This window comes from Morone saxatilis, unplaced genomic scaffold (genome assembly GCF_004916995.1).
Source record: "Morone saxatilis isolate NCDOM2014 unplaced genomic scaffold, NCSU_SB_2.0 Contig2, whole genome shotgun sequence".
NCBI classification, from domain to species: domain Eukaryota; kingdom Metazoa; phylum Chordata; class Actinopteri; family Moronidae; genus Morone; species Morone saxatilis.
The window spans coordinates 19291936-19298710 of record NW_023339762.1 but is presented as its reverse complement, the minus strand read 5'-3'; the positions used below and the strand labels follow the sequence as shown (position 1 = coordinate 19298710).

The 6775-nt window shown below is 40.1% G+C and overlaps 1 long non-coding RNA gene across 1 annotated transcript in view; it reads left to right on the top strand.

The window, feature by feature from the left end:
- Positions 1-6186: 6186 nt before the first annotated feature.
- Positions 6187-6775, top strand: part of LOC118330608 — a 2220-nt gene continuing 1631 nt past the window's right edge. Inside the window, exons 1-2 of the long non-coding RNA XR_004796839.1 lie at positions 6187-6303; positions 6466-6534. This is a non-coding gene — a long non-coding RNA (uncharacterized LOC118330608). The remainder of the gene's footprint in view (positions 6304-6465; positions 6535-6775) is intronic.

The window sequence follows — 6775 nt, the reverse complement described above, 5'->3', positions numbered from 1 at the left end:
CTCTCTCTCTTTCTCTCTCTTTTTAGCAGCGCTCAAACCTCCGCCCCATGTACGGCTGTGTTGCTAGGGTGACGACTCGGTTTCAGTTCCTATAAAAAGGCAGCAGGGTTGGAAAGGGGAGGCGATGGGGAGTCCAGTGTAGGAGTGTGGGACTGCTGATCACCACCTTGCACTGTGCAGTGACCAGCTGTTGTCTGCTGGGCCTATCCATTACTTTCAGCTTGCTTTTGTAGCATGGGTCAATTCTATAGACTGGAAACCCACGCTAATAATTGGGTGAATGGATTCTTGCTTCTGTAATTTCTCTCAGTTCAGTGGAAACAGGAAATTGTTGCCAGTTGTCACTTCAATATGCAGGTTGTATATGAACTGAAAAGGATAAAATTGACATATGACATCTGTAAAAACAAAACTAACTTAACTTTAAGTTTCCTAAAGCCAATCAGAGGAAAAGATCATAACTAAGCAGTTTATTTATCAGTGTTTGGTTTCTCTTAAATCTCAGTTTTTACTAAGGGAATTTTTTTAATATAATAATATTAACTATCAATATTGGTGTCAGCCTCAAAAGACGTGTCAGTTTGTCTACAGTGTGAATTAACCCAACTGAATCCAGTTTTGGGGGCAATGTGCAGTAGTAGAATATTGCTGCATACTGGGGTCCATAAACAGTTTGAATTGCATACATTGGGAATGACTAGACAGCTAAGACACATACTTCCTGACATTCCTGCATAAGTCAGTGCCCCACTTGTGATCCCCTAGTCAAAGAAGTCTGCAACCCCCCCAGGCAACAGCACTCTCTGCCACCATCCAAACACTAAATGAAGGAAAGTGTTTTAGTAGACTCATTTATCACCCAGCTGTAAATTTAAAATATCTGACTACACATCTCAGATATAGTACAGCAAAGGTCTGGTTATAGAAGAGCAGACAATGTGAGGTGAAGTGTTGCCTCTTCTGCATACTCTGCATTCTCCTCCTGTCTCTCTTTACTCCTCTACCTCTCCCTCTTTCTGTCTCTCTCATGTTGGAGCACACCCAGCCGCCCCCCCAGCCGTCTCTCGCTCTCCGTGTTTGTTCAGTAGCGGTGATGAGAATCCAGAATGTTCTGTGTGGCCGAAGCCACTGTGGCTCTCCAAGGGCTTAGAGAGGAATGGTGAAAGTTTACTGTGTGTGTTTTAGGGGGAAGGGTTTGTTTGCTCAACATTGAAAAGTAAAGTTCTGAGGATAATTGTAATGTATGTAACACATGTAACTTGTGTCTGAGTTAGGTCTGACTGCATACACTTCCTCCCATATGCTGAGATATGTCTGTGGCTGTTTGCATGTTGTGCTCTGCATCTTTTATGTAAGATGCTTGCTCAGCAGATGTCTGACCATGATTAAACTGAGTAAGCAGAGGTCCCAAGAAGATGTTAGATTATTACTTTTGAAATGATAAATCAGTTAATTGATCGTTGAGTGTCATTCCCAGTGCGGGTATTTGACGAAGTGGGAATGAGACTTAACAATCAACTATCTTTCTTGGCTCTGATTGGTTATTTTTGTTTAGGCCCCGTCTAAAAAAATAGAACTGAGTCCTCTTATTAAGCTAACATGAGCTCCTTGAGTTAGTTGAAAACAAATCGAGCTAACTCTGGCTGACTTTTTAATGTGTCAAGCTGACTTGATACGACACAGGGACACTTTAAAATGGCCTTAAATGCGCACTTAAAGGCTGCATACGTGGTATTGTGCTAAAGGTGTGAGCTGCCAACATTCTCAGTAGCTGTAAAAGTAGAAGACATGGAGATAAAGAAAGAAACAGTGTTTCTTTATTTCAGGGCATTGGATCGTTGGTTGTTACTGGATTGAATTTAAACTCAATTGGAAAAAACAATCAACAGATTAATCGCGCTTAGGTAAATCATTAGTTGCAGCCCTAGATTTGTTCCAGCTTTAGTGTATGTTGGACTTTGATAGAGGTTTTGACAAATTGAATGGCTTTAGGAGGTCTGTAGTGGAGATAGGGAGATAACGGTAATGAGAGTAAAACCCATTATCAAAGCAGTCATTCTTTTATATTGTCTAGCGATTTAAAATGCTAAAATTAAATGAGTCATCAGAAACCATTTTAAAAACCTCTAATGGCCCTTGACCCCTGAAGTGGGGTCAAGGGAACTGTCCACAGCTGTGATTGCAAACATTGGCACAATACCTGCAGGCAGTAGTTAAACAGGGACTTTCTCTTGTCCGTGGGGCCTCTGCTGCTCCTCCCTGCCCGCCCCTGATCACTTCCATATGGGCTCGAAGCCGTCTACGTACTCCGCACCACACCATAAGTGACTGTTGATTAATGAGAGAGAGGGAATTAGAGGCAGAAAGAGACAGATGAGGACAGAATGGTTTAAGGAGGGAGGTGGGAGGGCGAGCCATTGGTGCAGAAAGTTATAAATCGAGGGAAAAAAAGAAGGTGCGAGCTGAAAAACGAGCGAGGAAAAGAAAGGATGCAGATGTGGTCGGATGCTCTCCAGAGCTCCTCCATCCTGAAACTCCTTCCTTCCGTCCGAAGCCAGCTGCACTCCTCCCTGAACAAAAGCGTCAGGTCACCACTCAGTCCCAGTATACCTCTTTCTTTCTTTCTCTCCTCCCCTCTCGTCCGTTTTCAAAGCGGGGACTCCCCCTGGACTCCCAACGCCCAAGCTTGGAAAAGCCTTCTCTCACATTTATATGTTTATTATTCTGCTTGCATGTTTTGTTTCAGCTTCACAGGATTTATCATCCTCCCCCAGCTTGGAAAGAGCTGACTCCGGCCTTTTCAAGCATCAGTTTACTGTCTGATGCTTACAAGCCAAAAAGGCCAATCTGCAGAAAGCAAGTCAATTTAGTGAGAGAGATGGAAACAAAGGAGTAGTCAGAGAAAAGAACTAACTCTGCAATGAGTCAGTTACTAATTATTCTGTTCTAATCACAGACAAAAGTCCGAGTCCTGTGCGGCAGGTTAGATATAAAGGAAATGGAAGAGGTGGATGAGAGAGCTGAACCATAATAGAAAGCAGCTGATGGAGCGAGTGCAAGCAGCTTAAATGTTTACAGTCTTAGTGATTTCATAGGAAACTGTGAGAGGAAGTGTACATCTGTTGAAGCCAAAAACGACCCCCAGAGAGTTAAATGAAATTACCCTCATAACCGTGAAATGAATGGATGCTGTAAACAAACAGTTGTTGTACGTCAGCAAAGTGCCATAAAACACAAGCTTCGATTAGAGTGCTTTACAAACTCTACCTTGACTGGGAATAGAGTTCTGCAGAGATGATGTGTTATTGTCGGTAAACCTGGAAGTTAGCACATCCCCCTGTTCCTTCCTACTTGTAATTAAATCTTCTACAAGTGTGATTTAGAATAGTTTGCAAGAGCGTGAGTATGAATGCAACAAGGCTGTAAAAGCAGACTAGTGAGTAGATAAGTCTCGGTGTTCAGCGTGCTGACGTTTAATGTCAACCTCTGTAGTCTCATTTAGCCACTTGTTAGCAACAATAAAGTCAGTAGCTTGTTAGATGTTTGGTTTGGTTGGTTTTAGTCTGTTTCAGCAGGTTCTAGCACAGTAGTAGAGGAGGGAATGTTCTCACAGCTCGAACTCGAAGACTTTACATTAAGAACTGCAGTGGCATTCTTTTCTACTTAAACCGATTAGGGCTGTGACTAATGATTATTTTCATTATCCATGAATCATGTGAATCATGTGATGAATCCGTTCATCTGAGGATCTATGAAATGTCCTTGGAACCTTGAAATGGTCAAGGTGATGTCTTCAAATGTTTTGTTTTTGTCCAACCAACTATCGAAAACCCAACAATGTTCAGTTTACTACCAGCATATCAATTCTCATGTTGATCGACTAATTCATTAATTGACTAATTGCCTGGATCGGTATGCCTCAGGTATAGCTCAGATACTGATCCTATTCAGTTGATCCAGTGTCAGTGCCATGATGTGACCGATCTTTTAAATACTTTGAATCCAGTTTTCTTGTCAGTTGCATTATACAATTCTGTGTCTCCACTATCAGTCCTTACCTTACACAGACGAATTGCAACGACTAGCACTCAGTGAGGTATACAGATTTTACATTTGGGAGAAAGAGAGCACTGGTATCAGATCTGTGGTCAGTATCAGCAGATGAATTAAGGTATCATGGGAGAGATTATATATTATCTTAATTGAGATCTTAATAGTTCCGTGGGTGTCGTTCCTATGATCTCTGAATCCTAAAGTGATTTAGTATTTAAAGCCCCTACAAGAAACTTTCATTTGTCTTGATTCTGGTGGCCCATGTGGACAAAATCGGTAGTGTTTTCTTCACCTCATTAAATTGATTTTAAGGGGAATCTGACCATATATAGGTATCGGTATTTAACTGAGACTATCAAAAACACCTTGTAGTATGTTTTTTTTTTTTTTTAAGTATATTTTTTTCAGCTTTTATGCCTTTTATTTGATAGGACAGCTGTAGACAGACAGGAAAGGGGGACAGAGAAAGGGGATGACATGCAGCAAAGGGCCACAGGTCAGATTTTAACCCTGGGCCGATGCAGCAAGGACTCAACCTTTGTACATGGGTCGCCAGCTCTACCCACTGAGCTAACCGGGCACCCCTGACCTTGTAGTAGGTTTAATGAAAATACATTTTTTCCTCATCAGTTCATTCTGGGGTAAGGTCTGATCAGATCACATCTAGGGGAAACCTGTGGTGCAAGGTCTCTACCATGACAAAATATAACACACTGATACCACAGTCGTACCGCCTGCTCGGAAAGAATGGCGGAGCTGGCATGACAAAAATGAAATCATCATTAATCGCCTGGGTTTGTCAGATTGTCTCTGGCAGACACAATGAATGAGATTTCAGTTTCCCCTTTTTGGCTGGTTTCTATTTTTAGACGAGTCGCTTGGCTGGTTATGTAACTTTGGCCCATCAGCAGTGAAATTAGTCACAATTTCCACCCGTAGTAACGATGTATTCAGTATTATTTTGGATCCAAATAATAAGCAGGTAATCAGAACATTTAGTAGCACCGTAGGACAGTACCAAGCGTATCGTATTTGACCTCCCCCCCGGGTCAGTGGAGGTCATATCAGCTGTGAACATCCTCCTCCTCTTCCTCCTCTTCCTCCTCTTCATCTTCGTCTCTGAATTTTAATATCTGTTGATACATGTAATGTTGACTTCAGGTCCGCCTTGTAAATTCCCATTTTGTGGCACCTTCAGAGCGTTTAGGATGAATTTCTACATGAGACACATTTGTGATTTGGAGTCATTGAGTTAAATTACACAGAAGGAATATTAAAATGGAAAAAAATACTATTTTCAACAGTAGTTTTACAACTAAACTTAAATATTTGTCATCAGTATGAGCATAACAACATCTGTATCAGTAATTTATTGATGATCCTAGGTAGTAATTAGGGAATGGAGAGAATATTAGTTTTATTTTATTTCTTGTAAATATATTTCTAGATCACATGTACTGGCCTCCCACCATTAACATTTGTGTGGTGACTGATTGGTGTGAAGTGTTTGATCTTTTGAATAAATTTGAGATGTTGGTATCTGACTAACAATTGATTTAACCATGGGGAAATTTCAGTCTCAATTAAAGGAGCTTTTATTGATAAGATAAGATGTTCCCTTATTGATCCCCCTTAGGAGAAATTCAAATTGGCATGAAAAGACAGTTTTTATATTGCAAAATCAAAATGATATTAACACTTACAAAAAAATATTAACACTTATAAAGCAATAATAATAATAATAATAATAATAATAATAATAATAATAATGCATGTATAAATGAGTACATATTTGTACAATCACAAACTCTTGTAAATAGAACATTGTAACACAAACATGACATTAACAAACAAACAAACAAACAACAGTCAATTTAAACATGAAAATAAAAGAAAAGAAGCAGTATTTTAATTTAAACCTCAGAGCTCAAATATTTAGATCTACAAGCAATTATGTTTTTAACCTAATAGATATATCCGTCCTATTATCTGATTGTGATTTACATTCTGTATATCTGTGGGGAGCTTTGGTGGAAGAATAATACTCTAATCATTTCTAAAAACTGTGTCGCAGTGTAGCGTCTGTGTTTGTTAGTTTCCGACAGGCCCTGAAGGCAGCACACACTCCTGCTTCCGGGTTTCCGAGCGGGAAGTTCAGATGTTCAGTGTTGTTGTTGTTTACTACTCATATACTCCGTTTACCTCAGTCAACACACACATAAAAAACACGTTTAGAAGGAAGTTTAACTGGTGAGTTTAACAGTTAATTAACTTACTATCCGGAATCAGTTGTTGTTGTTGTTGTTGTTGTTGTTGTTGTTCTGCAGGTTAATAATGATTAAAGGGCAGTTTCGTCGGTGGTTTACAGCAGCACTCACTGTTCACACGTGTGTTTTACTGTACTGCCTTTAGAGATCTGCAACCATGAACAGTAACGCAGAGGAGAGGAGCGACTCTGCTGCACCCAAAGGTTTCGGACAGGTAGGAGTACAGCAGTGCAGAGCGACGTCACAATAACCAGTGGGGTCACTCTTTAAGTTATGGCCCCCAGTTTTTATTTAGTATTGGTTCACTAGGGTTGCACAATTAATTGTAATATTATTGTAGCTGAGTGCAATCTCCAAATCACAAGAAGCTGCAGTTTGTGTGATTAAAAAGGTAAAATGTGTGACAAACAACAGTATAATAGAGTATAATAGAGTATAATAAAGTATAATGGAGT